The sequence below is a fragment of the Balaenoptera ricei genome, chromosome 2 (genome assembly GCF_028023285.1).
Source record: "Balaenoptera ricei isolate mBalRic1 chromosome 2, mBalRic1.hap2, whole genome shotgun sequence".
Taxonomy (NCBI): Eukaryota; Metazoa; Chordata; class Mammalia; order Artiodactyla; family Balaenopteridae; genus Balaenoptera; species Balaenoptera ricei.
In genome coordinates this window covers 55,667,285-55,693,826 of record NC_082640.1, presented here as the reverse complement: position 1 = coordinate 55,693,826, position 26,542 = coordinate 55,667,285, and the positions used below count along the sequence as shown (strand labels likewise).

At 55.1% G+C, this 26,542-nt stretch overlaps 13 non-coding genes across 13 annotated transcripts; all 13 read right to left on the bottom strand.

Moving 5' to 3' along the window:
* Window positions 1–2,209: 2,209 nt before the first annotated feature.
* On the bottom strand, window positions 2,210–2,301 carry LOC132361634 (small nucleolar RNA SNORD116). The gene has a single exon (XR_009501908.1). It is a non-coding gene; the product is annotated as a small nucleolar RNA SNORD116 (small nucleolar RNA).
* Window positions 2,302–4,728: 2,427 nt separating this feature from the next.
* Window positions 4,729–4,820, bottom strand: LOC132360894 (small nucleolar RNA SNORD116). Its single transcript, XR_009501213.1, has one exon. It is a non-coding gene; the product is annotated as a small nucleolar RNA SNORD116 (small nucleolar RNA).
* Window positions 4,821–5,209: 389 nt separating this feature from the next.
* On the bottom strand, window positions 5,210–5,301 carry LOC132361345 (small nucleolar RNA SNORD116). Its single transcript, XR_009501649.1, has one exon. It is a non-coding gene; the product is annotated as a small nucleolar RNA SNORD116 (small nucleolar RNA).
* Window positions 5,302–7,742: 2,441 nt separating this feature from the next.
* On the bottom strand, window positions 7,743–7,834 carry LOC132361633 (small nucleolar RNA SNORD116). Its single transcript, XR_009501907.1, has one exon. It is a non-coding gene; the product is annotated as a small nucleolar RNA SNORD116 (small nucleolar RNA).
* A 2,427-nt stretch (window positions 7,835–10,261) lies between these two features.
* Window positions 10,262–10,353, bottom strand: LOC132360892 (small nucleolar RNA SNORD116). The gene has a single exon (XR_009501212.1). It is a non-coding gene; the product is annotated as a small nucleolar RNA SNORD116 (small nucleolar RNA).
* A 389-nt stretch (window positions 10,354–10,742) lies between these two features.
* On the bottom strand, window positions 10,743–10,834 carry LOC132361344 (small nucleolar RNA SNORD116). Its single transcript, XR_009501648.1, has one exon. It is a non-coding gene; the product is annotated as a small nucleolar RNA SNORD116 (small nucleolar RNA).
* A 2,441-nt stretch (window positions 10,835–13,275) lies between these two features.
* LOC132361632 (small nucleolar RNA SNORD116) lies at window positions 13,276–13,367 on the bottom strand. The gene has a single exon (XR_009501906.1). It is a non-coding gene; the product is annotated as a small nucleolar RNA SNORD116 (small nucleolar RNA).
* A 2,425-nt stretch (window positions 13,368–15,792) lies between these two features.
* Window positions 15,793–15,884, bottom strand: LOC132360891 (small nucleolar RNA SNORD116). Its single transcript, XR_009501211.1, has one exon. It is a non-coding gene; the product is annotated as a small nucleolar RNA SNORD116 (small nucleolar RNA).
* A 389-nt stretch (window positions 15,885–16,273) lies between these two features.
* Window positions 16,274–16,365, bottom strand: LOC132361343 (small nucleolar RNA SNORD116). The gene has a single exon (XR_009501647.1). It is a non-coding gene; the product is annotated as a small nucleolar RNA SNORD116 (small nucleolar RNA).
* Window positions 16,366–18,806: 2,441 nt separating this feature from the next.
* LOC132361631 (small nucleolar RNA SNORD116) lies at window positions 18,807–18,898 on the bottom strand. Its single transcript, XR_009501905.1, has one exon. It is a non-coding gene; the product is annotated as a small nucleolar RNA SNORD116 (small nucleolar RNA).
* A 2,425-nt stretch (window positions 18,899–21,323) lies between these two features.
* On the bottom strand, window positions 21,324–21,415 carry LOC132360882 (small nucleolar RNA SNORD116). Its single transcript, XR_009501202.1, has one exon. It is a non-coding gene; the product is annotated as a small nucleolar RNA SNORD116 (small nucleolar RNA).
* A 389-nt stretch (window positions 21,416–21,804) lies between these two features.
* On the bottom strand, window positions 21,805–21,896 carry LOC132361342 (small nucleolar RNA SNORD116). The gene has a single exon (XR_009501646.1). It is a non-coding gene; the product is annotated as a small nucleolar RNA SNORD116 (small nucleolar RNA).
* Window positions 21,897–24,330: 2,434 nt separating this feature from the next.
* Window positions 24,331–24,422, bottom strand: LOC132361630 (small nucleolar RNA SNORD116). The gene has a single exon (XR_009501904.1). It is a non-coding gene; the product is annotated as a small nucleolar RNA SNORD116 (small nucleolar RNA).
* Between the last annotated feature and the right edge of the window lie 2,120 nt (window positions 24,423–26,542).

The window sequence follows — 26,542 nt, the reverse complement described above, 5'->3', positions numbered from 1 at the left end:
CTCACCACCACAAGGTTCCTACGAGGATCCTCAAGGACTTCACGCCAAAACCACTCTGAGACTCTTTTGACTTGACTTGCCTCACCTTGCCACACTCTCCTCACTTCGCCAGGTATCATGGACTATACAGAGGGCCCAATGCTGCTGCAGGTGTTTGTTCCCTGGCACTCCACCACATGCCTCAGGGTGACAGAACACAGGGATGTTTGAGAAAAGTGAACGGGCGCACAGAGGCAAAGGGTGATACCGCCCACCGATGTGCGCTATATCTCCCCTCAGCATTTCATTTGCAGTCCATCATGTCTGTGTGTCCACAGCCAAACGTGAATGCATCGTGGCACAGATGCCTTCAGAGCGCACGGGCATCAGCACAAAGAGCACGGCCGTCCATCATCCCCCCGGTATGGGCCTTGAACGTTCCTGCCTGAGCCACCTCCCCGCCGACACAGCATAAGGATGTCATCCTGAACTGCTGAGACACCCTCAGGGGAACTGGGATTACTCAGCGTAAAAGCCACTGCCCTCTGGGGAACCAAACCACTCCTGGCGCATACGCTTCCACACAATGGATTCACCCTCAAGGGGAAATGTGGTCCCTGAGATCTTCCACAAGGGAACGGCCCTTGGCCAAATGGGACGACCTCCAACAAAAGCCGCTTGTAGGGACCAGTGACAAAACGCACCAGAGAAACTCCTGGAGTGAACAATGGAGATTCACCTGCAGCCATACTTCCTGGCCTGCTGCCAAGACTGGCCACCAACACTTGGCCCACGCACAAAGCTAATGGCATCAGAATCATTCCGACGCCCAACGTGGCGGGGCAAACACTTGCAGCAATTGTGTAACTTGCAGTGGTGTCTGGTACTTTCACCCTCATCAGTGGCGTGACATTGGGGAAACCCTGAGGCCCAGGTCCTCTACAAGCAACTTGTTACCCACAGCCATGCAACGACAGAACCCAGACAACAGCCTAGACACTTGAACCGGTATGACTTGTCTAGCCTGTGGCCAGGCTCGCCGGTTACCACAGTCTCGACGCACCAGCGGGTGGCAGGAAAAATGACACCCACACCACACATCCTCTCCTGCCCTTAAACCTGCAGCGTTTCCTTGGCAGCCAACTCCCTTGTTTCTGCACGGTTGCACCCAATGACCTCCGGGTAGAGCTCCAATCCTCAGGGAACGCTATGTGGGCTGGGTATAGAATCGATGCCTGGCTGTCCTCAGGAACACCTTCACATCTTCAACACAGGGGGAACGTGGTCAGACAGGGACCAAACACCCCAAGGCCTCCAAATCGGCCCCCATGAGGAGACACCATACTGTGCCATGAAGGCAACCATTCGCTGGCACAAGAACCCGCCATGAAGCAAATCGACCAAGGAGAGGAAAGAGGCGGGACAGTCCACAAATGTGCTCCCGTATTCCCTCCCTACACGTGCCTCCAGATGCTCCTGAGGGAATCCCAAATGTGTTCCGGGAACCCCATGGCCACCGTCGATCTATCCACCCACCAGTAAACCTGTGGGCTTAGCCAGCCATCTCACGTGTCTCTTTCACTCGCCTTGCCTTACTCTCTCTCCACCGGGATCCCAACGTGTCACGGCAAGATGCCAGAGCCACCCCTCACCAAAGAAGCTTGCCGTGACCAAGTTTGACTAAGGCATTTTCCAGCCCCTTCACACAGCACACACAAGCAGGACACAACCCGAGGAGGAGCCATCAGATTGGCCAAACTCCCAGGAACAGTGGCCCATTTGATTTCTCCCCTCAGCAGGAGAAAGCTAAACTGCATCTGGTCTCCCATGCAGAACATGACAAAGAAGCCTGCCCTAGGCCTGGAATCCTGTTCTGACCCTGAGCCTACAGACTTCTGTTTCTTTGAGGCCACAAGGCAATGACCAGCTGGTGGGAGCAGCCTGTAGAACTCAAGTGCAGGTGGCAGGACGAGCAATGGCTCACGCTTCCTCTCCTACCTGCATGCTGAACCGTGGCAGGGGACAGCAGTCCTGGCTAGACCAAGGAACCCAGAGACGGCACGCTGTCCCAAGCCTTCCCACCTGGATTGGCATCCCAGGCTCCTTTCCCAATGGCTCTTCTCCCCAGGAGATGACCACAACCCTCAACTTGAACAACGTGGCTGTAGACACCCACGGCCGCAAATGCAACGTGAACCTCTCCCTACTTTCCTTTGGGGAGCCACGTGCTGGACCTCAGTTCCAACGAGGAGACGGTAGGGATTTCTCACTCATTTTGTTCAGATTTCCAAGGAATGCATTTGTGGGAGTCATCATCGATCCAAGCACATGCTCAAACGGTGGACATGCAAAGTTGCAGATTCCACCATGGGACGGCCAGCGAGCTGAATCTTATCAGCGTACGGAAGTGGCCAGAGCCGAGCCACGGGTCAGGAAATGCAGCCAGTTCTCAGGGCATCAAAGCTCGTGTTCCCCGAGAAAAGACCAGAAGGTGAGGGTGTAGCCCCGGTGCACACGTTCCCATCGCCAAACCTTTAGGTTTAGCAAAGAAGTGTCGCTTACCGCAACAAGGGTTAAAGCAGGATCCTCAAGGAATGCACGCCAACACCCCTCTGAGACTCCTTCGGCTGGCCTCGCCTTGCCACACCGTCCTCACTTCAACGGGTATCAGGGATTATACGGATGGCCCCAGGCTGCTGCTGGCATTCCTTCCCTGGCATTCCACCTGGCTCGGGGTGAGAGAACACACGCATGCTTGAGGAGGGTGCACAGGCGCACCGAGGGAAAGGGCGATACCACCCAGCATTGTGTGTTCTATCTCTCCTCAACATTTCATTTACTGTCCATCTTGCCTGTGTGTCCGCAGGCAAACGTGAAAGCATCGTGGCACTGGCGCCTTCAGAGCATGCGGCCATCAGGACAAAGAGTGCCACCGACCAACAACCCCCTGGTCTCGGGCCCTGAAATTCCTCTCCTGAGCAATCTGCCCTCCATCACAGCAAAAGGATGTCTTCCTGATCCCCTGAGACACCCTCAGGACAACTGTGCCCCCTCAGCCTAAGAGCAAGTGCCCCCTATGGGAACAAACACGCGTTTGGCCCTTATGATTAAACACAGTGGACACGCCCTCAAGGGGAGAGATCTTCCATAAGGGAAGGGCCCTTGGCTGAATAAGACGACCTCCATCAAAAGCGGCTCGTAGGGACCCGTGACAAAGGGCACCTGAAGAACCCCTGGACTGATCAAGGGAGACTCACCAGCAGGCATACTTCCTGGTTTCCTGCCAAGCCAGAGGAACTTCCCTAGGACCGCAACCAAAGCTAATGGCAAGGGAGCCATTCCAATGCCCAAAATGGCGGGCCAAACACTTGCAGCAACTGGGTAACTTATCGTAGCACCTTGCACATTCGCATTCTCCCCTTCAAGGACAAGACCTTGGAGAAACCATGAGACCCAGGTCCTCCAGAACCAACGTGTCACCCACAGCCGTGCAATGAGAGAACGCACCCAACATCCTGGACCCTTGAACCGGCATGGCTTCTCTGGCTTGAAGCCATGCATGCTGGAGATCACAGGCTCGCAGCACCAGAAGGTGGCAGGACAAAATGACCCCTGCAGCACACATTCACTCCAGCCCTTAAACCTGTAGCGTTGCCTTGGCGGCCGACTCCCTTCTTTCTGCATGGTTGGGCCCAAAGACCTCCGGGAAGAGCTCCAAACCTCAGGGAATGCTATGCCGACCTGGTATAGCAATGACGCTGGGCTGTCCTAAGGAACACCTTAACATCCTCAACATAGGGGCAATGAGGCCACACAGGGACAAAACATCCCAACGGCTCCAAATCGGTCCCAGTGAGAAGACACCATACTGTGCCGTGAAGGCACCATTCGCTGGAACAAGGACCCGCCGTGAAGCACATTGAGAAAGGAGAGGAAAAGGTTGGGATGGTCCACGAATGTGCACCTGTATTCCTTCCCTACACGGGGCTCCAAATGCTCCTGAAGATATCCCAAAAGAGTTCCGGGAACCCTATGTCCACCGACATATCCACCCATACCGATCTATCCACCCAACAGTAAGCCTGTGGGCTTAGCCAACACTCTCCCGTGTATTTCCCGCTCGCCTTGCCTTGCTCTCTCCAGCAGGATCCAAACGAATCCACCCCTCACCTAAGTAGCTTGATATCCCCTGGATTTGCCTAAGGCACTTTCCAAACTCTCCACACACAACACACAAGCAGGACACAACCCAAGGAGGCGCCATCAGCGTCACCCAAATCCCGGGGACAGTGTGGCCCATTTGATTTCCCCCGACCATCAGGGCAAACCTGAACTATATCCCACCTTCCAAGCTGAACATGACATAGACGCCTGGCCTGGCCAGGACTCCTTCTCTGACCCTGAGTGCAGAGACTTCTGTTTCCTTGCGGGAACAAGGCAACGACCTGAGCTTGAGGGTGGCCTGTAGATCTCAATGGCAAGCCAGAGGAGTACCAGTGGCTCACGCTTCCTTTCGCACCTGCACGCTGACCGCGGCAGGGGATAGCAGTTCTGGCTAGACTCAGGTGCCCAGAGACGTCCAGTTGTCCTTAGCCTTCCCACGTAGATGGACATCCCAGGCTCCTTTCCACATGGCTCTTTCTGCACGAGAAGCACGCCACCCTCCACTTGAACAATGTTGCTGCGCACGCCCACAGTAGCAAATGCAACATGGACCTCTCCCTAATTTTCCTTTGGGAGCCACGTGCTGGACCTCAGTTAGGATGAGAAGACGGTAGGTATTGCTCATTCATTTTGTTTAGATTTCCAAGGAATGCCTTTATGGGAGTCCTCACTGATCCACGCTCCTGCTCAAAGGCTGGACGTGCAAAGTCGCGGACTGTCAGCAAGCTCAATCCTCTCAGCAGTAGGGAGCGGCCAGACTCGAGCCACGGGGCAGGAAGTGCACCCACGTCTCAGGGCATCGGAGCTCGGGTGCCCCAGGAAGAGCCCAGAATGTGACGGTGTAGTCTCGTGGCACAAGTCCCCGTGGCCAAACTTCTAGGTTTCTTCAAAGAAGTTCCGTTTACCCCCACAAGGTTTCTACCAGGAACCTTGTCGAGCCAGAGACGATGCCCTTGGATCACACAGAAAGCTATTGGCATTGGAGATATTCCAATGCCCAAACTGGCAGGGCAAACCCTTGCAGCAACTGGTTTACTTGCCCTGGCGCCTTGTATTTTCGCCCCCAGGCCCGTCAGTGACATGACCGCGGAGAAACCTGAGACCCATTCATTTGTTCAGAGTTCCAAGCAGTGCATTTATGGGAGTCATCATCAATCCACCTGCTCAAAGGCTGCACGTTCAAAGTCACAGGCTCCAGCGCGGGGCAGCCACCGATCTCAATCATGTCAGCAGTCAGGAGTGGCCAGAGGCGACCCACGGGGCTGCAAATGGAGCTAAGGATCATGGCATCAGATCTGGGGTTCCCCTGCAAGAGCCAAGAAGGTGAGGGTGTAGTCTCAGTGCACAAGTCCCCGTGGCCAAACATCTAGGTTTCTGCAAAGAAGTTCCACTCACCACCACAAGGTTCCTACGAGGATCCTCAAGGACTTCACGCCAAAACCACTCTGAGACTCTTTTGCCTTGACTTGCCTCACCTTGCCACACTCTCCTCACTTCGCCAGGTATCATGGACTATACAGAGGGCCCAATGCTGCTGCAGGTGTTTGTTCCCTGGCACTCCACCACATGCCTCAGGGTGACAGAACACAGGGATGTTTGAGAAAAGTGAACGGGCGCACAGAGGCAAAGGGTGATACTGCCCACCGATGTGCGCTATATCTCCCCTCAGCATTTCATTTGCAGTCCATCATGTCTGTGTGTCCACAGCCAAACGTGAATGCATCGTGGCACAGATGCCTTCAGAGCGCACGGGCATCAGCACAAAGAGCACGGCCGTCCATCATCCCCCCGGTATGGGCCTTGAACGTTCCTGCCTGAGCCACCTCCCCGCCGACACAGCATAAGGATGTCATCCTGAACTGCTGAGACACCCTCAGGGGAACTGGGATTACTCAGCGTAAAAGCCACTGCCCTCTGGGGAACCAAACCACTCCTGGCGCATACGCTTCCACACAATGGATTCACCCTCAAGGGGAAATGTGGTCCCTGAGATCTTCCACAAGGGAACGGCCCTTGGCCAAATGGGACGACCTCCAACAAAAGCCGCTTGTAGGGACCAGTGACAAAACGCACCAGAGAAACTCCTGGAGTGAACAATGGAGATTCACCTGCAGCCATACTTCCTGGCCTGCTGCCAAGACTGGCCACCAACACTTGGCCCACGCACAAAGCTAATGGCATCAGAATCATTCCGACGCCCAACGTGGCGGGGCAAACACTTGCAGCAATTGTGTAACTTGCAGTGGTGTCTGGTACTTTCACCCTCATCAGTGGCGTGACATTGGGGAAACCCTGAGGCCCAGGTCCTCTACAAGCAACTTGTTACCCACAGCCATGCAACGACAGAACCCAGACAACAGCCTAGACACTTGAACCGGTATGACTTGTCTAGCCTGTGGCCAGGCTCGCCGGTTACCACAGTCTCGACGCACCAGCGGGTGGCAGGAAAAATGACACCCACACCACACATCCTCTCCTGCCCTTAAACCTGCAGCGTTTCCTTGGCAGCCAACTCCCTTGTTTCTGCACGGTTGCACCCAATGACCTCCGGGTAGAGCTCCAATCCTCAGGGAACGCTATGTGGGCTGGGTATAGAATCGATGCCTGGCTGTCCTCAGGAACACCTTCACATCTTCAACACAGGGGGAACGTGGTCAGACAGGGACCAAACACCCCAAGGCCTCCAAATCGGCCCCCATGAGGAGACACCATACTGTGCCATGAAGGCAACCATTCGCTGGCACAAGAACCCGCCATGAAGCAAATCGACCAAGGAGAGGAAAGAGGCGGGACAGTCCACAAATGTGCTCCCGTATTCCCTCCCTACACGTGCCTCCAGATGCTCCTGAGGGAATCCCAAATGTGTTCCGGGAACCCCATGGCCACCGTCGATCTATCCACCCACCAGTAAACCTGTGGGCTTAGCCAGCCATCTCACGTGTCTCTTTCACTCGCCTTGCCTTACTCTCTCTCCACCGGGATCCCAACGTGTCACGGCAAGATGCCAGAGCCACCCCTCACCAAAGAAGCTTGCCGTGACCAAGTTTGACTAAGGCATTTTCCAGCCCCTTCACACAGCACACACAAGCAGGACACAACCCGAGGAGGAGCCATCAGATTGGCCAAACTCCCAGGAACAGTGGCCCATTTGATTTCTCCCCTCAGCAGGAGAAACCTAAACTGCATCTGGTCTCCCAAGCAGAACATGACAAAGAAGCCTGCCCTAGGCCTGGAATCCTGTTCTGACCCTGAGCCTACAGACTTCTGTTTCTTTGAGGCCACAAGGCAATGACCAGCAGGTGGGGGCAGCCTGTAGAACTCAAGTGCAGGTGGCAGGACGAGCAATGGCTCACGCTTCCTCTCCTACCTGCATGCTGAACCGTGGCAGGGGACAGCAGTCCTGGCTAGACCAAGGAACCCAGAGACGGCACGCTGTCCCAAGCCTTCCCACCTGGATTGGCATCCCAGGCTCCTTTCCCAATGGCTCTTCTCCCCAGGAGATGACCACAACCCTCAACTTGAACAACGTGGCTGTAGACACCCACGGCCGCAAATGCAACGTGAACCTCTCCCTACTTTCCTTTGGGGAGCCACGTGCTGGACCTCAGTTCCAACGAGGAGACGGTAGGGATTTCTCACTCATTTTGTTCAGATTTCCAAGGAATGCATTTGTGGGAGTCATCATCGATCCAAGCACATGCTCAAACGGTGGACATGCAAAGTTGCAGATTCCACCATGGGACGGCCAGCGAGCTGAATCTTATCAGCGTACGGAAGTGGCCAGAGCCGAGCCACGGGTCAGGAAATGCAGCCAGTTCTCAGGGCATCAAAGCTCGTGTTCCCCGAGAAAAGACCAGAAGGTGAGGGTGTAGCCCCGGTGCACACGTTCCCATCGCCAAACCTTTAGGTTTAGCAAAGAAGTGTCGCTTACCGCAACAAGGGTTAAAGCAGGATCCTCAAGGAATGCACGCCAACACCCCTCTGAGACTCCTTCGGCTGGCCTGGCCTTGCCACACCGTCCTCACTTCAACGGGTATCAGGGATTATACGGATGGCCCCAGGCTGCTGCTGGCATTCCTTCCCTGGCATTCCACCTGGCTCGGGGTGAGAGAACACACGCATGCTTGAGGAGGGTGCACAGGCGCACCGAGGGAAAGGGCGATACCACCCAGCATTGTGTGTTCTATCTCTCCTCAACATTTCATTTACTGTCCATCTTGCCTGTGTGTCCGCAGGCAAACGTGAAAGCATCGTTGCACTGGCGCCTTCAGAGCATGCGGCCATCAGGACAAAGAGTGCCACCGACCAACAACCCCCTGGTCTCGGGCCCTGAAATTCCTCTCCTGAGCAATCTGCCCTCCATCACAGCAAAAGGATGTCTTCCTGATCCCCTGAGACACCCTCAGGACAACTGTGCCCCCTCAGCCTAAGAGCAAGTGCCCCCTATGGGAACAAACACGCGTTTGGCCCTTATGATTAAACACAGTGGACACGCCCTCAAGGGGAGAGATCTTCCATAAGGGAAGGGCCCTTGGCTGAATAAGACGACCTCCATCAAAAGCGGCTCGTAGGGACCCGTGACAAAGGGCACCTGAAGAACCCCTGGACTGATCAAGGGAGACTCACCAGCAGGCATACTTCCTGGTTTCCTGCCAAGCCAGAGGAACTTCCCTAGGACCGCAACCAAAGCTAATGGCAAGGGAGCCATTCCAATGCCCAAAATGGTGGGCCAAACACTTGCAGCAACTGGGTAACTTATCATAGCACCTTGCACATTCGCATTCTCCCCTTCAAGGACAAGACCTTGGAGAAACCATGAGACCCAGGTCCTCCAGAACCAACGTGTCACCCACAGCCGTGCAATGAGAGAACGCACCCAACATCCTGGACCCTTGAACCGGCATGGCTTCTCTGGCTTGAAGCCATGCATGCTGGAGATCACAGGCTCGCAGCACCAGAAGGTGGCAGGACAAAATGACCCCTGCAGCACACATTCACTCCAGCCCTTAAACCTGTAGCGTTGCCTTGGCGGCCGACTCCCTTCTTTCTGCATGGTTGGGCCCAAAGACCTCCGGGAAGAGCTCCAAACCTCAGGGAATGCTATGCCGACCTGGTATAGCAATGACGCTGGGCTGTCCTAAGGAACACCTTAACATCCTCAACATAGGGGCAATGAGGCCACACAGGGACAAAACATCCCAACGGCTCCAAATCGGTCCCAGTGAGAAGACACCATACTGTGCCGTGAAGGCACCATTCGCTGGAACAAGGACCCGCCGTGAAGCACATTGAGAAAGGAGAGGAAAAGGTTGGGATGGTCCACGAATGTGCACCTGTATTCCTTCCCTACACGGGGCTCCAAATGCTCCTGAAGATATCCCAAAAGAGTTCCGGGAACCCTATGTCCACCGACATATCCACCCATACCGATCTATCCACCCAACAGTAAGCCTGTGGGCTTAGCCAACACTCTCCCGTGTATTTCCCGCTCGCCTTGCCTTGCTCTCTCCAGCAGGATCCAAACGAATCCACCCCTCACCTAAGTAGCTTGATATCCCCTGGATTTGCCTAAGGCACTTTCCAAACTCTCCACACACAACACACAAGCAGGACACAACCCAAGGAGGCGCCATCAGCGTCACCCAAATCCCGGGGACAGTGTGGCCCATTTGATTTCCCCCGACCATCAGGGCAAACCTGAACTATATCCCACCTTCCAAGCTGAACATGACATAGACGCCTGGCCTGGCCAGGACTCCTTCTCTGACCCTGAGTGCAGAGACTTCTGTTTCCTTGCGGGAACAAGGCAACGACCTGAGCTTGAGGGTGGCCTGTAGATCTCAATGGCAAGCCAGAGGAGTACCAGTGGCTCACGCTTCCTTTCGCACCTGCACGCTGACCGCGGCAGGGGATAGCAGTTCTGGCTAGACTCAGGTGCCCAGAGACGTCCAGTTGTCCTTAGCCTTCCCACGTAGATGGACATCCCAGGCTCCTTTCCACATGGCTCTTTCTGCACGAGAAGCACGCCACCCTCCACTTGAACAATGTTGCTGCGCACGCCCACAGTAGCAAATGCAACATGGACCTCTCCCTAATTTTCCTTTGGGAGCCACGTGCTGGACCTCAGTTAGGATGAGAAGACGGTAGGTATTGCTCATTCATTTTGTTTAGATTTCCAAGGAATGCCTTTATGGGAGTCCTCACTGATCCACGCTCCTGCTCAAAGGCTGGACGTGCAAAGTCGCGGACTGTCAGCAAGCTCAATCCTCTCAGCAGTAGGGAGCGGCCAGACTCGAGCCACGGGGCAGGAAGTGCACCCACGTCTCAGGGCATCGGAGCTCGGGTGCCCCAGGAAGAGCCCAGAATGTGACGGTGTAGTCTCGTGGCACAAGTCCCCGTGGCCAAACTTCTAGGTTTCTTCAAAGAAGTTCCGTTTACCCCCACAAGGTTTCTACCAGGAACCTTGTCGAGCCAGAGGCGATGCCCTTGGATCACACAGAAAGCTATTGGCATTGGAGATATTCCAATGCCCAAACTGGCAGGGCAAACCCTTGCAGCAACTGGTTTACTTGCCCTGGCGCCTTGTATTTTTGCCCCCAGGCCCGTCAGTGACATGACCGCGGAGAAACCTGAGACCCATTCATTTGTTCAGAGTTCCAAGCAGTGCATTTATGGGAGTCATCATCAATCCACCTGCTCAAAGGCTGCACGTTCAAAGTCACAGGCTCCAGCGCGGGGCAGCCACCGATCTCAATCATGTCAGCAGTCAGGAGTGGCCAGAGGCGACCCACGGGGCTGCAAATGGAGCTAAGGATCATGGCATCAGATCTGGGGTTCCCCTGCAAGAGCCAAGAAGGTGAGGGTGTAGTCTCAGTGCACAAGTCCCCGTGGCCAAACATCTAGGTTTCTGCAAAGAAGTTCCACTCACCACCACAAGGTTCCTACGAGGATCCTCAAGGACTTCACGCCAAAACCACTCTGAGACTCTTTTGCCTTGACTTGCCTCACCTTGCCACACTCTCCTCACTTCGCCAGGTATCATGGACTATACAGAGGGCCCAATGCTGCTGCAGGTGTTTGTTCCCTGGCACTCCACCACATGCCTCAGGGTGACAGAACACAGGGATGTTTGAGAAAAGTGAACGGGCGCACAGAGGCAAAGGGTGATACCGCCCACCGATGTGCGCTATATCTCCCCTCAGCATTTCATTTGCAGTCCATCATGTCTGTGTGTCCACAGCCAAACGTGAATGCATCGTGGCACAGATGCCTTCAGAGCGCACGGGCATCAGCACAAAGAGCACGGCCGTCCATCATCCCCCCGGTATGGGCCTTGAACGTTCCTGCCTGAGCCACCTCCCCGCCGACACAGCATAAGGATGTCATCCTGAACTGCTGAGACACCCTCAGGGGAACTGGGATTACTCAGCGTAAAAGCCACTGCCCTCTGGGGAACCAAACCACTCCTGGCGCATACGCTTCCACACAATGGATTCACCCTCAAGGGGAAATGTGGTCCCTGAGATCTTCCACAAGGGAACGGCCCTTGGCCAAATGGGACGACCTCCAACAAAAGCCGCTTGTAGGGACCAGTGACAAAACGCACCAGAGAAACTCCTGGAGTGAACAATGGAGATTCACCTGCAGCCATACTTCCTGGCCTGCTGCCAAGACTGGCCACCAACACTTGGCCCACGCACAAAGCTAATGGCATCAGAATCATTCCGACGCCCAACGTGGCGGGGCAAACACTTGCAGCAATTGTGTAACTTGCAGTGGTGTCTGGTACTTTCACCCTCATCAGTGGCGTGACATTGGGGAAACCCTGAGGCCCAGGTCCTCTACAAGCAACTTGTTACCCACAGCCATGCAACGACAGAACCCAGACAACAGCCTAGACACTTGAACCGGTATGACTTGTCTAGCCTGTGGCCAGGCTCGCCGGTTACCACAGTCTCGACGCACCAGCGGGTGGCAGGAAAAATGACACCCACACCACACATCCTCTCCTGCCCTTAAACCTGCAGCGTTTCCTTGGCAGCCAACTCCCTTGTTTCTGCACGGTTGCACCCAATGACCTCCGGGTAGAGCTCCAATCCTCAGGGAACGCTATGTGGGCTGGGTATAGAATCGATGCCTGGCTGTCCTCAGGAACACCTTCACATCTTCAACACAGGGGGAACGTGGTCAGACAGGGACCAAACACCCCAAGGCCTCCAAATCGGCCCCCATGAGGAGACACCATACTGTGCCATGAAGGCAACCATTCGCTGGCACAAGAACCCGCCATGAAGCAAATCGACCAAGGAGAGGAAAGAGGCGGGACAGTCCACAAATGTGCTCCCGTATTCCCTCCCTACACGTGCCTCCAGATGCTCCTGAGGGAATCCCAAATGTGTTCCGGGAACCCCATGGCCACCGTCGATCTATCCACCCACCAGTAAACCTGTGGGCTTAGCCAGCCATCTCACGTGTCTCTTTCACTCGCCTTGCCTTACTCTCTCTCCACTGGGATCCCAACGTGTCACGGCAAGATGCCAGAGCCACCCCTCACCAAAGAAGCTTGCCGTGACCAAGTTTGACTAAGGCATTTTCCAGCCCCTTCACACAGCACACACAAGCAGGACACAACCCGAGGAGGAGCCATCAGATTGGCCAAACTCCCAGGAACAGTGGCCCATTTGATTTCTCCCCTCAGCAGGAGAAACCTAAACTGCATCTGGTCTCCCAAGCAGAACATGACAAAGAAGCCTGCCCTAGGCCTGGAATCCTGTTCTGACCCTGAGCCTACAGACTTCTGTTTCTTTGAGGCCACAAGGCAATGACCAGCAGGTGGGGGCAGCCTGTAGAACTCAAGTGCAGGTGGCAGGACGAGCAATGGCTCACGCTTCCTCTCCTACCTGCATGCTGAACCGTGGCAGGGGACAGCAGTCCTGGCTAGACCAAGGAACCCAGAGACGGCACGCTGTCCCAAGCCTTCCCACCTGGATTGGCATCCCAGGCTCCTTTCCCAATGGCTCTTCTCCCCAGGAGATGACCACAACCCTCAACTTGAACAACGTGGCTGTAGACACCCACGGCCGCAAATGCAACGTGAACCTCTCCCTACTTTCCTTTGGGGAGCCACGTGCTGGACCTCAGTTCCAACGAGGAGACGGTAGGGATTTCTCACTCATTTTGTTCAGATTTCCAAGGAATGCATTTGTGGGAGTCATCATCGATCCAAGCACATGCTCAAACGGTGGACATGCAAAGTTGCAGATTCCACCATGGGACGGCCAGCGAGCTGAATCTTATCAGCGTACGGAAGTGGCCAGAGCCGAGCCACGGGTCAGGAAATGCAGCCAGTTCTCAGGGCATCAAAGCTCGTGTTCCCCGAGAAAAGACCAGAAGGTGAGGGTGTAGCCCCGGTGCACACGTTCCCATCGCCAAACCTTTAGGTTTAGCAAAGAAGTGTCGCTTACCGCAACAAGGGTTAAAGCAGGATCCTCAAGGAATGCACGCCAACACCCCTCTGAGACTCCTTCGGCTGGCCTGGCCTTGCCACACCGTCCTCACTTCAACGGGTATCAGGGATTATACGGATGGCCCCAGGCTGCTGCTGGCATTCCTTCCCTGGCATTCCACCTGGCTCGGGGTGAGAGAACACACGCATGCTTGAGGAGGGTGCACAGGCGCACCGAGGGAAAGGGCGATACCACCCAGCATTGTGTGTTCTATCTCTCCTCAACATTTCATTTACTGTCCATCTTGCCTGTGTGTCCGCAGGCAAACGTGAAAGCATCGTGGCACTGGCGCCTTCAGAGCATGCGGCCATCAGGACAAAGAGTGCCACCGACCAACAACCCCCTGGTCTCGGGCCCTGAAATTCCTCTCCTGAGCAATCTGCCCTCCATCACAGCAAAAGGATGTCTTCCTGATCCCCTGAGACACCCTCAGGACAACTGTGCCCCCTCAGCCTAAGAGCAAGTGCCCCCTATGGGAACAAACACGCGTTTGGCCCTTATGATTAAACACAGTGGACACGCCCTCAAGGGGAGAGATCTTCCATAAGGGAAGGGCCCTTGGCTGAATAAGACGACCTCCATCAAAAGCGGCTCGTAGGGACCCGTGACAAAGGGCACCTGAAGAACCCCTGGACTGATCAAGGGAGACTCACCAGCAGGCATACTTCCTGGTTTCCTGCCAAGCCAGAGGAACTTCCCTAGGACCGCAACCAAAGCTAATGGCAAGGGAGCCATTCCAATGCCCAAAATGGCGGGCCAAACACTTGCAGCAACTGGGTAACTTATCGTAGCACCTTGCACATTCGCATTCTCCCCTTCAAGGACAAGACCTTGGAGAAACCATGAGACCCAGGTCCTCCAGAACCAACGTGTCACCCACAGCCGTGCAATGAGAGAACGCACCCAACATCCTGGACCCTTGAACCGGCATGGCTTCTCTGGCTTGAAGCCATGCATGCTGGAGATCACAGGCTCGCAGCACCAGAAGGTGGCAGGACAAAATGACCCCTGCAGCACACATTCACTCCAGCCCTTAAACCTGTAGCGTTGCCTTGGCGGCCGACTCCCTTCTTTCTGCATGGTTGGGCCCAAAGACCTCCGGGAAGAGCTCCAAACCTCAGGGAATGCTATGCCGACCTGGTATAGCAATGACGCTGGGCTGTCCTAAGGAACACCTTAACATCCTCAACATAGGGGCAATGAGGCCACACAGGGACAAAACATCCCAACGGCTCCAAATCGGTCCCAGTGAGAAGACACCATACTGTGCCGTGAAGGCACCATTCGCTGGAACAAGGACCCGCCGTGAAGCACATTGAGAAAGGAGAGGAAAAGGTTGGGATGGTCCACGAATGTGCACCTGTATTCCTTCCCTACACGGGGCTCCAAATGCTCCTGAAGATATCCCAAAAGAGTTCCGGGAACCCTATGTCCACCGACATATCCACCCATACCGATCTATCCACCCAACAGTAAGCCTGTGGGCTTAGCCAACACTCTCCCGTGTATTTCCCGCTCGCCTTGCCTTGCTCTCTCCAGCAGGATCCAAACGAATCCACCCCTCACCTAAGTAGCTTGATATCCCCTGGATTTGCCTAAGGCACTTTCCAAACTCTCCACACACAACACACAAGCAGGACACAACCCAAGGAGGCGCCATCAGCGTCACCCAAATCCCGGGGACAGTGGCCCATTTGATTTCCCCCGACCATCAGGGCAAACCTGAACTATATCCCACCTTCCAAGCTGAACATGACATAGACGCCTGGCCTGGCCAGGACTCCTTCTCTGACCCTGAGTGCAGAGACTTCTGTTTCCTTGCGGGAACAAGGCAACGACCTGAGCTTGAGGGTGGCCTGTAGATCTCAATGGCAAGCCAGAGGAGTACCAGTGGCTCACGCTTCCTTTCGCACCTGCACGCTGACCGCGGCAGGGGATAGCAGTTCTGGCTAGACTCAGGTGCCCAGAGACGTCCAGTTGTCCTTAGCCTTCCCACGTAGATGGACATCCCAGGCTCCTTTCCACATGGCTCTTTCTGCACGAGAAGCCCGCCACCCTCCACTTGAACAATGTTGCTGCGCACACCCACAGTAGCAAATGCAACATGGACCTCTCCCTAATTTTCCTTTGGGAGCCACGTGCTGGACCTCAGTTAGGATGAGAAGACGGTAGGTATTGCTCATTCATTTTGTTTAGATTTCCAAGGAATGCCTTTATGGGAGTCCTCACTGATCCACGCTCCTGCTCAAAGGCTGGACGTGCAAAGTCGCGGACTGTCAGCAAGCTCAATCCTCTCAGCAGTAGGGAGCGGCCAGACTCGAGCCACGGGGCAGGAAGTGCACCCACGTCTCAGGGCATCGGAGCTCGGGTGCCCCAGGAAGAGCCCAGAATGTGACGGTGTAGTCTCGCGGCACAAGTCCCCGTGGCCAAACTTCTAGGTTTCTTCAAAGAAGTTCCGTTTACCCCCACAAGGTTTCTACCAGGAACCTTGTCGAGCCAGAGGCGATGCCCTTGGATCACACAGAAAGCTATTGGCATTGGAGATATTCCAATGCCCAAACTGGCAGGGCAAACCCTTGCAGCAACTGGGTTACTTGCCCTGGCGCCTTGTATTTTCGCCCCCAGGCCCGTCAGTGACATGACCGCGGAGAAACCTGAGACCCATTCATTTGTTCAGAGTTCCAAGCAGTGCATTTATGGGAGTCATCATCAATCCACCTGCTCAAAGGCTGCACGTTCAAAGTCACAGGCTCCAGCGCGGGGCAGCCACCGATCTCAATCATGTCAGCAGTCAGGAGTGGCCAGAGGCGACCCACGGGGCTGCAAATGGAGCTAAGGATCATGGCATCAGATCTGGGGTTCCCCTGCAAGAGCCAAGAAGGTGAGGGTGTAGTCTCAGTGCACAAGTCCCCGTGGCCAAACATCTAGGTTTCTGCAAAGAAGTTCCACTCACCACCACAAGGTTCCTACGAGGATCCTCAAGGACTTCACGCCAAAACCACTCTGAGACTCTTTTGCCTTGACTTGCCTCACCTTGCCACACTCTCCTCACTTCGCCAGGTATCATGGACTATACAGAGGGCCCAATGCTGCTGCAGGTGTTTGTTCCCTGGCACTCCACCACATGCCTCAGGGTGACAGAACACAGGGATGTTTGAGAAAAGTGAACGGGCGCACAGAGGCAAAGGGTGATACCGCCCACCGATGTGCGCTATATCTCCCCTCAGCATTTCATTTGCAGTCCATCATGTCTGTGTGTCCACAGCCAAACGTGAATGCATCGTGGCACAGATGCCTTCAGAGCGCACGGGCATCAGCACAAAGAGCACGGCCGTCCATCATCCCCCCGGTATGGGCCTTGAACGTTCCTGCCTGAGCCACCTCCCCGCCGACACAGCATAAGGATGTCATCCTGAACTGCTGAGACACCCTCAGGGGAACTGGGATTACTCAGCGTAAAAGCCACTGCCCTCTGGGGAACCAAACCACTCCTGGCGCATACGCTTCCACACAATGGATTCACCCTCAAGGGGAAATGTGGTCCCTGAGATCTTCCACAAGGGAACGGCCCTTGGCCAAATGGGACGACCTCCAACAAAAGCCGCTTGTAGGGACCAGTGACAAAACGCACCAGAGAAACTCCTGGACTGAACAATGGAGATTCACCTGCAGCCATACTTCCTGGCCTGCTGCCAAGACTGGCCACCAACACTTGGCCCACGCACAAAGCTAATGGCATCAGAATCATTCCGACGCCCAACGTGGCAGGGCAAACACTTGCAGCAATTGTGTAACTTGCAGTGGTGTCTGGTACTTTCACCCTCATCAGTGGCGTGACATTGGGGAAACCCTGAGGCCCAGGTCCTCTACAAGCAACTTGTTACCCACAGCCATGCAACGACAGAACTCAGACAACAGCCTAGACACTTGAACCGGTATGACTTCTGTAGCCTGTGGCCAGGCTCGCCGGTTACCACAGTCTCGACGCACCAGCGGGTGGCAGGAAAAATGACAGCCACACCACACATCCTCTCCTGCCCTTAAACCTGCAGCTTTTCCTTGGCAGCCAACTCCCTTGTTTCTGCACGGTTGCACCCAATGACCTCCGGGTAGAGCTCCAATCCTCAGGGAATGCTATGTGGGCTGGGTATAGAATCGATGCCTGGCTGTCCTCAGGAACACCTTCACATCTTCAACACAGGGGGAACGTGGTCAGACAGGGACAAAACACCCCAAGGCCTCCAAATCGGCCCCCATGAGGAGACACCATACTGTGCCATGAAGGCAACCATTCGCTGGCACAAGAACCCGCCATGAAGCAAATCGACCAGGGAGAGGAAAGAGGCGGGACAGTCCACAAATGTGCTCCCGTATTCCCTCCCTACACGTGCCTCCAGATGCTCCTGAGGGAATCCCAAATGTGTTCCGGGAACCCCATGGCCACCGTCGATCTATCCACCCACCAGTAAACCTGTGGGCTTAGCCAGCCATCTCACGTGTCTCTTTCACTCGCCTTGCCTTACTCTCTCTCCACCGGGATCCCAACGTGTCACGGCAAGATGCCAGAGCCACCCCTCACCAAAGAAGCTTGCCGTGACCAAGTTTGACTAAGGCATTTTCCAGCCCCTTCACACAGCACACACAAGCAGGACACAACCCGAGGAGGAGCCATCAGATTGGCCAAACTCCCAGGAACAGTGGCCCATTTGATTTCTCCCCTCAGCAGGAGAAACCTAAACTGCATCTGGTCTCCCAAGCAGAACATGACAAAGAAGCCTGCCCTAGGCCTGGAATCCTGTTCTGACCCTGAGCCTACAGACTTCTGTTTCTTTGAGGCCACAAGGCAATGACCAGCAGGTGGGGGCAGCCTGTAGAACTCAAGTGCAGGTGGCAGGACGAGCAATGGCTCACGCTTCCTCTCCTACCTGCATGCTGAACCGTGGCAGGGGACAGCAGTCCTGGCTAGACCAAGGAACCCAGAGACGGCACGCTGTCCCAAGCCTTCCCACCTGGATTGGCATCCCAGGCTCCTTTCCCAATGGCTCTTCTCCCCAGGAGATGACCACAACCCTCAACTTGAACAACGTGGCTGTAGACACCCACGGCCGCAAATGCAACGTGAACCTCTCCCTACTTTCCTTTTGGGAGCCACGTGCTGGACCTCAGTTCCAACGAGGAGACGGTAGGGATTTCTCACTCATTTTGTTCAGATTTCCAAGGAATGCATTTGTGGGAGTCATCATCGATCCAAGCACATGCTCAAACGGTGGACATGCAAAGTTGCAGATTCCACCATGGGACGGCCAGCGAGCTGAATCATATCAGCGTACGGAAGTGGCCAGAGCCGAGCCACGGGTCAGGAAATGCAGCCAGTTCTCAGGGCATCAAAGCTCGTGTTCCCCGAGAAAAGACCAGAAGGTGAGGGTGTAGCCCCGGTGCACACGTTCCCATCGCCAAACCTTTAGGTTTAGCAAAGAAGTGTCGCTTACCGCAACAAGGGATAAAGCAGGATCCTCAAGGAATGCACGCCAACACCCCTCTGAGACTCCTTCGGCTGGCCTCGCCTTGCCACACCGTCCTCACTTCAACGGGTATCAGGGATTATACGGATGGCCCCAGGCTGCTGCTGGCATTCCTTCCCTGGCATTCCACCTGGCTCGGGGTGAGAGAACACACGCATGCTTGAGGAGGGTGCACAGGCGCACCGAGGGAAAGGGCGATACCACCCAGCATTGTGTGTTCTATCTCTCCTCAACATTTCATTTACTGTCCATCTTGCCTGTGTGTCCGCAGGCAAACGTGAAAACATCGTGGCACTGGCGCCTTCAGAGCGTGCGGCCATCAGGACAAAGAGTGCCACCGACCAACAACCCCCTGGTCTCGGGCCCTGAAATTCCTCTCCTGAGCAATCTGCCCTCCATCACAGCAAAAGGATGTCTTCCTGATCCCCTGAGACACCCTCAGGACAACTGTGCCCCCTCAGCCTAAGAGCAAGTGCCCTCTATGGGAACAAACACGCGTTTGGCCCTTATGATTAAACACAGTGGACACGCCCTCAAGGGGAGAGATCTTCCATAAGGGAAGGGCCCTTGGCTGAATAAGACGACCTCCATCAAAAGCGGCTCGTAGGGACCCGTGACAAAGGGCACCTGAAGAACCCCTGGACTGATCAAGGGAGACTCACCAGCAGGCATACTTCCTGGTCTCCTGCCAAGCCAGAGGAACTTCCCTAGGACCGCAACCAAAGCTAATGGCAAGGGAGCCATTCCAATGCCCAAAATGGCGGGCCAAACACTTGCAGCAACTGGGTAACTTATCATAGCACCTTGCACATTCGCATTCTCCCCTTCAAGGACAAGACCTTGGAGAAACCATGAGACCCAGGTCCTCCAGAACCAACGTGTCACCCACAGCCGTGCAATGAGAGAACGCACCCAACATCCTGGACCCTTGAACCGGCATGGCTTCTCTGGCTTGAAGCCATGCATGCTGGAGATCACAGGCTCGCAGCACCAGAAGGTGGCAGGACAAAATGACCCCTGCAGCACACATTCACTCCAGCCCTTAAACCTGTAGCGTTGCCTTGGCGGCCGACTCCCTTCTTTCTGCATGGTTGGGCCCAAAGACCTCCGGGAAGAGCTCCAAACCTCAGGGAATGCTATGCCGACCTGGTATAGCAATGACGCTGGGCTGTCCTAAGGAACACCTTAACATCCTCAACATAGGGGCAATGAGGCCACACAGGGACAAAACATCCCAACGGCTCCAAATCGGTCCCAGTGAGAAGACACCATACTGTGCCGTGAAGGCACCATTCGCTGGAACAAGGACCCGCCGTGAAGCACATTGAGAAAGGAGAGGAAAAGGTTGGGATGGTCCACGAATGTGCACCTGTATTCCTTCCCTACACGGGGCTCCAAATGCTCCTGAAGATATCCCAAAAGAGTTCCGGGAACCCTATGTCCACCGACATATCCACCCATACCGATCTATCCACCCAACAGTAAGCCTGTGGGCTTAGCCAACACTCTCCCGTGTATTTCCCGCTCGCCTTGCCTTGCTCTCTCCACCAGGATCCAAACGAATCCACCCCTCACCTAAGTAGCTTGATGTCCCCTGGATTTGCCTAAGGCACTTTCCAAACTCTCCACACACAGCAGACAAGCAGGACACAACCCAAGGAGGCGCCATCAACGTCGCCCAAATCCCGGGGACAGTGGCCCATTTGATTTCCCCCGACCATCAGGGCAAACCTGAACTATATCCCACCTCCCAAGCTGAACATGACATAGACGCCTGGCCTGGCCAGGACTCCTTCTCTGACCGTGAGCGCAGAGACTTCTGTTTCCTTGCGGGAACAAGGCAACGACCTGAGCTTGAGGGTGGCCTGTAGATCTCAATGGCAAGCCAGAGGAGTACCAGTGGCTCACGCTTCCTTTCGCACCCGCACGCTGACCGCGGCAGGGGATAGCAGTTCTGGCTAGACTCAGGTGCCCAGAGACGTCCAGTTGTCCTTAGCCTTCCCACGTAGATGGACATCCCAGGCTCCTTTCCACATGGCTCTTTCTGCACGAGAAGCCCGCCACCCTCCACTTGAACAATGTTGCTGCGCACGCCCACAGTAGCAAATGCAACATGGACCTCTCCCTAATTTTCCTTTGGGAGCCACGTGCTGGACCTCAGTTAGGATGAGAAGACGGTAGGTATTGCTCATTCATTTTGTTTAGATTTCCAAGGAATGCATTTATGGGAGTCCTCACTGATCCACGCTCCTGCTCAAAGGCTGGACGTGCAAAGTCGCGGACTGTCAGCAAGCTCAATCCTCTCAGCAGTAGGGAGCGGCCAGACTCGAGCCACGGGGCAGGAAGTGCACCCACGTCTCAGGGCATCGGAGCTCGGGTGCCCCAGGAAGAGCCCAGAATGTGACGGTGTAGTCTCGCGGCACAAGTCCCCGTGGCCAAACTTCTAGGTTTCTTCAAAGAAGTTCCATTTACCCCCACAAGGTTTCTACCAGGAACCTTGTCGAGCCAGAGGCGATGCCCTTGGATCACACAGAAAGCTATTGGCATTGGAGATATTCCAATGCCCAAACTGGCAGGGCAAACCCTTGCAGCAACTGGGTTACTTGCCCTGGCGCCTTGTATTTTCGCCCCCAGGCCCGTCAGTGACATGACCGCGGAGAAACCTGAGACCCATTCATTTGTTCAGAGTTCCAAGCAGTGCATTTATGGGAGTCATCATCAATCCACCTGCTCAAAGGCTGCACGTTTAAAGTCACAGGCTCCAGGGCGGGGCAGCCACCGATCTCAATCATGTCAGGAGTGGCCAGAGGCGACCCACGGGGCTGCAAATGGAGCTAAGGATCATGGCATCAGATCTGGGGTTCCCCTGCAAGAGCCAAGAAGGTGAGGGTGTAGTCTCAGTGCACAAGTCCCCGTGGCCAAACATCTAGGTTTCTGCAAAGAAGTTCCACTCACCACCACAAGGTTCCTACGAGGAGCCTCAAGGACTTCACGCCAAAACCACTCTGAGACTCTTTTGCCTTGACTTGCCTCACCTTGCCGCACTCTCCTCACTTCGCCAGGTATCATGGACTATACAGAGGGCCCAATGCTGCTGCAGGTGTTTGTTCCCTGGCACTCCACCACATGCCTCAGGGTGACAGAACACAGGGATGTTTGAGAAAAGTGAACGGGCGCACAGAGGCAAAGGGTGATACCGCCCACCGATGTGCACTATATCTCCCCTCAGCATTTCATTTGCAGTCCATCATGTCTGTGTGTCCACAGCCAAACGTGAATGCATCGTGGCACAGATGCCTTCAGAGCGCACGGGCATCAGCACAAAGAGCACGGCCGTCCATCATCCCCCCGGTATGGGCCTTGAACGTTCCTGCCTGAGCCACCTCCCCGCCGACACAGCATAAGGATGTCATCCTGAACTGCTGAGACACCCTCAGGGGAACTGGGATTACTCAGCGTAAAAGCCACTGCCCTCTGGGGAACCAAACCACTCCTGGCACATACGCTTCCACACAATGGATTCACCCTCAAGGGGAAATGTGGTCCCTGAGATCTTCCACAAGGGAACGGCCCTTGGCCAAATGGGACGACCTCCAACAAAAGCCGCTTGTAGGGACCAGTGACAAAACGCACCAGAGAAACTCCTGGAGTGAACAATGGAGATTCACCTGCAGCCATACTTCCTGGCCTGCTGCCAAGACTGGCCACCAACACTTGGCCCACGCACAAAGCTAATGGCATCAGAATCATTCCGACGCCCAACGTGGCGGGGCAAACACTTGCAGCAATTGTGTAACTTGCAGTGGTGTCTGGTACTTTCACCCTCATCAGTGGCGTGACATTGGGGAAACCCTGAGGCCCAGGTCCTCTACAAGCAACTTGTTACCCACAGCCATGCAACAACAGAACTCAGACAACAGCCTAGACACTTGAACCGGTATGACTTCTGTAGCCTGTGGCCAGGTTCGCCGGTTACCACAGTCTCGACGCACCAGCGGGTGGCAGGAAAAATGACAGCCACACCACACATCCTCTCCTGCCCTTAAACCTGCAGCTTTTCCTTGGCAGCCAACTCCCTTGTTTCTGCACGGTTGCACCCAATGACCTCCGGGTAGAGCTCCAATCCTCAGGGAACGCTATGTGGGCTGGGTATAGAATCGATGCCTGGCTGTCCTCAGGAACACCTTCACATCTTCAACACAGGGGGAACGTGGTCAGACAGGGACAAAACACCCCAAGGCCTCCAAATCGGCCCCCATGAGGAGACACCATACTGTGCCATGAAGGCAACCATTCGCTGGCACAAGAACCCGCCATGAAGCAAATCGACCAGGGAGAGGAAAGAGGCGGGACAGTCCACAAATGTGCTCCCGTATTCCCTCCCTACACGTGCCTCCAGATGCTCCTGAGGGAATCCCAAATGTGTTCCGGGAACCCCATGGCCACCGTTGATCTATCCACCCACCAGTAAACCTGTGGGCTTAGCCAGCCATCTCACGTGTCTCTTTCACTCGCCTTGCCTTACTCTCTCTCCACCGGGATCCCAACGTGTCACGGCAAGATGCCAGAGCCACCCCTCACCAAAGAAGCTTGCCATGACCAAGTTAGACTAAGGCATTTTCCAGCCCCTTCACACAGCACACACAAGCAGGACACAACCCGAGGAGGAGCCATCAGATTGGCCAAACTCCCAGGAACAGTGGCCCATTTGATTTCTCCCCTCAGCAGGAGAAAGCTAAACTGCATCTGGTCTCCCATGCAGAACATGACAAAGAAGCCTGCCCTAGGCCTGGAATCCTGTTCTGACCCTGAGCCTACAGACTTCTGTTTCTTTGAGGCCACAAGGCAATGACCAGCAGGTGGGGGCAGCCTGTAGAACTCAAGTGCAGGTGGCAGGACGAGCAATGGCTCACGCTTCCTCTCCTACCTGCATGCTGAACCGTGGCAGGGGACAGCAGTCCTGGCTAGACCAAGGAACCCAGAGACGGCACGCTGTCCCAAGCCTTCCCACCTGGATTGGCATCCCAGGCTCCTTTCCCAATGGCTCTTCTCCCCAGGAGATGACCACAACCCTCAACTTGAACAACGTGGCTGTAGACACCCACGGCCGCAAATGCAACGTGAACCTCTCCCTACTTTCCTTTTGGGAGCCACGTGCTGGACCTCAGTTCCAACGAGGAGACGGTAGGGATTTCTCACTCATTTTGTTCAGATTTCCAAGGAATGCATTTGTGGGAGTCATCATCGATCCAAGCACATGCTCAAACGGTGGACATGCAAAGTTGCAGATTCCACCATGGGACGGCCAGCGAGCTGAATCATATCAGCGTACGGAAGTGGCCAGAGCCGAGCCACGGGTCAGGAAATGCAGCCAGTTCTCAGGGCATCAAAGCTCGTGTTCCCCGAGAAAAGACCAGAAGGTGAGGGTGTAGCCCCGGTGCACACGTTCCCATCGCCAAACCTTTAGGTTTAGCAAAGAAGTGTCGCTTACCGCAACAAGGGTTAAAGCAGGATCCTCAAGGAATGCACGCCAACACCCCTCTGAGACTCCTTCGGCTGGCCTCGCCTTGCCACACCGTCCTCACTTCAACGGGTATCAGGGATTATACGGATGGCCCCAGGCTGCTGCTGGCATTCCTTCCCTGGCATTCCACCTGGCTCGGGGTGAGAGAACACACGCATGCTTGAGGAGGGTGCACAGGCGCACCGAGGGAAAGGGCGATACCACCCAGCATTGTGTGTTCTATCTCTCCTCAACATTTCATTTACTGTCCATCTTGCCTGTGTGTCCGCAGGCAAACGTGAAAGCATCGTGGCACTGGCGCCTTCAGAGCGTGCGGCCATCAGGACAAAGAGTGCCACCGACCAACAACCCCCTGGTCTCGGGCCCTGAAATTCCTCTCCTGAGCAATCTGCCCTCCGTCACAGCAAAAGGATGTCTTCCTGATCCCCTGAGACACCCTCAGGACAACTGTGCCCCCTCAGCCTAAGAGCAAGTGCCCTCTATGGGAACAAACACGCGTTTGGCCCTTATGATTAAACACAGTGGACACGCCCTCAAGGGGAGAGATCTTCCATAAGGGAAGGGCCCTTGGCTGAATAAGACGACCTCCATCAAAAGCGGCTCGTAGGGACCCGTGACAAAGGGCACCTGAAGAACCCCTGGACTGATCAAGGGAGACTCACCAGCAGGCATACTTCCTGGTCTCCTGCCAAGCCAGAGGAACTTCCCTAGGACCGCAACCAAAGCTAATGGCAAGGGAGCCATTCCAATGCCCAAAATGGCGGGCCAAACACTTGCAGCAACTGGGTAACTTATCATAGCACCTTGCACATTCGCATTCTCCCCTTCAAGGACAAGACCTTGGAGAAACCATGAGACCCAGGTCCTCCAGAACCAACGTGTCACCCACAGCCGTGCAATGAGAGAACACACCCAACATCCTGGACCCTTGAACCGGCATGGCTTCTCTGGCTTGAAGCCATGCATGCTGGAGATCACAGGCTCGCAGCACCAGAAGGTGGCAGGACAAAATGACCCCTGCAGCACACATTCACTCCAGCCCTTAAACCTGTAGCGTTGCCTTGGCGGCCGACTCCCTTCTTTCTGCATGGTTGGGCCCAAAGACCTCCGGGAAGAGCTCCAAACCTCAGGGAATGCTATGCCGACCTGGTATAGCAATGACGCTGGGCTGTCCTAAGGAACACCTTAACATCCTCAACATAGGGGCAATGAGGCCACACAGGGACAAAACATCCCAACGGCTCCAAATCGGTCCCAGTGAGAAGACACCATACTGTGCCGTGAAGGCACCATTCGCTGGAACAAGGACCCGCCGTGAAGCACATTGAGAAAGGAGAGGAAAAGGTTGGGATGGTCCACGAATGTGCACCTGTATTCCTTCCCTACACGGGGCTCCAAATGCTCCTGAAGATATCCCAAAAGAGTTCCGGGAACCCTATGTCCACCGACATATCCACCCATACCGATCTATCCACCCAACAGTAAGCCTGTGGGCTTAGCCAACACTCTCCCGTGTATTTCCCGCTCGCCTTGCCTTGCTCTCTCCACCAGGATCCAAACGAATCCACCCCTCACCTAAGTAGCTTGATGTCCCCTGGATTTGCCTAAGGCACTTTCCAAACTCTCCACACACAGCAGACAAGCAGGACACAACCCAAGGAGGCGCCATCAACGTCGCCGAAATCCCGGGGACAGTGGCCCATTTGATTTCCCCCGACCATCAGGGCAAACCTGAACTATATCCCACCTCCCAAGCTGAACATGACATAGACGCCTGGCCTGGCCAGGACTCCTTCTCTGACCGTGAGCGCAGAGACTTCTGTTTCCTTGCGGGAACAAGGCAACGA